Source organism: Arachis stenosperma, chromosome 5 (genome assembly GCF_014773155.1).
Source record: "Arachis stenosperma cultivar V10309 chromosome 5, arast.V10309.gnm1.PFL2, whole genome shotgun sequence".
In the NCBI taxonomy this organism is placed as follows: domain Eukaryota; kingdom Viridiplantae; phylum Streptophyta; class Magnoliopsida; order Fabales; family Fabaceae; genus Arachis; species Arachis stenosperma.
This window is the reverse complement of record NC_080381.1, coordinates 50,495,166-50,498,746: the sequence shown is the minus strand read 5'-3', so window position 1 is coordinate 50,498,746 and position 3,581 is coordinate 50,495,166.

Genomic DNA, 3,581 nt, shown 5'->3' with positions numbered 1-3,581 from the left:
CTTGGGGACGTCGACAACCTTGCCGTCTATAATAACCTTGTAAACACTGATCGCCGACGTGTCAAACTCGGGGGCAACGATTTTAACCTGAGCTTTGAGAGCCTCATCGGTCGCCAAAATCGCACCCTTCCCTTGCTTGACGACGTCTTTATACTTCGCTTTCCATGTTGCCAGTTCGGCCTCCGCGGTTTGCTTCTCCTTCTCGATTTCGGCCACCCGTTTCTGTGCCGCGCCGACTTGACTCTCTAAAGCCATTTCGCGCTCGACAAGAAGAGAAACCGTGGCGTCTGACTCTTCCAATTTCTTTTCAACAGTGGTGGCCTTCTTTTCGGCAGCAATGGCCCTCTCCTCGGCGGCTGATGAGCGGATAATTTGTACGCTTTTTGGCATTGTTTTTAGTATGTTTTTGATATGATATAGTTAGTTTTTAGTATATTTTTATTAGTTTTTAGTTAAAATTCACTTTTCTGGACTTTACTATGAGTTTGTGTGTTTTTCTGTGATTTCAGGTATTTTCTGGCTGAAATTGAAGGTTCTGAGCAAAAATCTGATCCAGAGGCTGAAAAGGACTGCAGATGCTGTTGGATTCTGACCTCCCTGTACTCGAAGTGGATTTTCTGGAGCCACAGAAACCCAATTGGCGCGCTCTCAACGGCGTTGGAAAGTAGACATCCTGGGCTTTCCAGCAATATATGATAGTCCATACTTTGCCCAAGATTTGATGGCCCAAACCGGCGTTCAAAGTCACCTCAAGAAATCCCAGCGTTAAACGCTGGAACTGGCACCCAAATGGGAGTTAAACGCCCAAACTGGCATAAAAGCTGGCGTTTAACTCCAAGAAGAGTCTCTACACGAAATTGCTTCATTGCTCAGCCCAAGCACACACCAAGTGGGCCCGGAAGTGGATTTTTATGTCATTTACTCATTTCTGTAAACCTTAGGCTACTAGTTATCTATAAGTAGGACCTTTTACTATTGTATTAGGAAGACTTTGGTAGCTATCTTCGTTTTATGCTATCTTAGATCATTGGGAGGCTGGCCATTCGGCCATGCCTAGACCTTATGCTTATGTATTTTCAACGGTGGAGTTTCTACACACCATAGATTAAGGTGTGGAGCTCTGCTGTACCTCGAGTATTAATGCAATTACTATTGTTCTTCCATTCAATTCCGCTTGTTCTTGTTCTAAGATATCACTTGTTTTTCAACTTGATGAATGTGATGATCCGTGACACTCATCATCATTCTCACTCATGAACAAGGTGACTGACAACCACTCTTGTTCTACAAGCAACCAAGGCTCTAGTGAGTATCTCTTGGATTCCTGATTGCACGATGCATGGTTGATCGCCTGACAACCGAGTGCTCGCCTGACAAACGAGCCAACCATTCCGTGAGATCAGAGTCTTCGTGGTATAGGCAGGACCTGATGGCGGCATTCAAGAGAATCCGGAAGGTCTAACCTTGTCTGTGGTATTCTGAGTAGGATTCAATGATTGAATGACTGTGACGTGCTTCAAACTCCTAGCAGGCGGGGCGTTAGTGACAGACGCAAAAGTATCAATGGATATTATTCCGGCCTGACCGAGAACCGACAGCTGAATTCCGCTATGCCGTGACAGGGCATATGCCAATCGCTTTCACTGAGAGGATGGGAGGTAGCCACTGACAATGGTGAAACCCTACACGAGCTTGCCATGGAAAGGAGTAAGAAGGATTGGATGAAGACTGTAGGAAAGCAGAGAGACGGAAGGAAAGGCATCTTCATACGCTTATCTGAAGTTCCTACCAATGAATTACATAAGTATCTCTATCTTTATCTTTGTGTTATTTTCGTTCATCACCATCATACATTTGAGTTTGCCTGACTAAGATTTACAAGATGACCATAGCTTGCTTCATAGCAACAATCTCCGTGGGATCGACCCTTACTCACGTAAGGTATTACTTGGACGACCCAGTGCACTTGCTGGTTAGTTGTGCGAAGTTATGTAATGCCATGGGATTGAACCACCAAGTTTTTTGGAGTTCATGACCGGGGATTATGAGAGTTGTGAAAAGTATTGTTCACAATTTCGCGCACCAAGTTTTTGGCGCCGTTGCCAGGGATTGTTCAGTTTTGAGCAAGCCTTTTGTCCGGTAACATCAGTGCCAAATTTCTGATCCGGCAACAAGCACCAAGTTTTTGGCGCCGTTGCCGGGGATTGTTCAAGTTTTGAGCAAGCTTTTGGTAACAATGCCGGGGATTGTTCAAGTTTTGAGCAAGCTTTTGGTAACAATGCCGGGGATTGTTCAGTTTGGACAACTGACGGTACATCTTGTTGCTTAGATTAGGTATTTTTTTTCGAAATTCTTAAAGATGAATTCTAGAGTTTCATGGTGATTTGTTGAAATCTGGCTGGCTGAGAAGCCATGTCTAATATCATTGGACCGAGGTTTCAACTTATCATCACAAGAGCTTGTTGATTTTTATCAATCTTGCTTTTGGAGCAGTGATCTGCTAAGACTTGGCTGGCCTTTGGCCATGTCTAGTGTTTTGGACCGAAGCTTTCTTTGAAAGCTTGGCTGGCTGTGAAGCCATGTCTAATTCCTGGACCGGAGTCTTAGACTAGCATTGCACTGATTCCTGGAATTCTCATTAAGAATTTTGATATCTTTTTCCACTTAATTTTCGAAAAACACAAAAAAATTACAAAATCATAAAAACCAAAAATATTGATGTTTCTTGCTTAAGTCTAGTGTCTCATCTTAAGTTTGGTGTCAATTGCATGCATTCATTCATGTGTCTTAAGGATCTTCAAGTAATTCTTGATGATTTTTGTGTTCTAATCTTTGAATTCTTTTGGCTTGAGTGTTTATATGTCTCATATAGTGTCAGTAGTATACAAACTGCTAAGTTTGGTGTCTTGCATGCATTGTTATTTGATTTTAGTTGCATTTTGATTATTCTTTATTATTAAAAATCCAAAAATATTTTTAATGTGTGTCTTTTCAAGTCAATAATACAAGAATTGAAGATTCAGAACATGCTGCAAAGGAATTATACAGAAAAAGCTGAGCATTCAAAAATGCCCAGTGAAGAAGATAGACTGGCGTTTAAACGCCAGCCAGGGTACCTGGTTGGGCGTTTAACGCCCAAAAAGGGTGCATTTTGGGCGTTAAACGCCAGAATGGATACCATTCTGGGCGTTTAACGCCAGGATGGTGCTAGGGGGAAGATTTTGTTTTCAAATCAATTTTTTTTCAAGTTTTCAAAGTTTTTCAAAATCAAATCTTTTTCAAATCATATCTTTTCAATCAAATGTTTTCAAAATCAATTTCTTTCCTTTTTCAAAAATACTTACTAACAATTAATGATTTGATTGAACATCTCAAATTTGTTGCCTTTTCTGTTGAGAAAGGTTTAATGTTTGAATCATATCTTTTCTTGTTAGGCAAGTTACTAATTTTCAAAATCAAATCTTTTAAAATTGTTTTCAAATCATATCTTCTCAATCACATTTTTTATAAAACCAATCATATCTTCTCAACCACATCTTTTTCAAAATAGTTTTCAATCAAATCTTTTTAACTTCTAAATT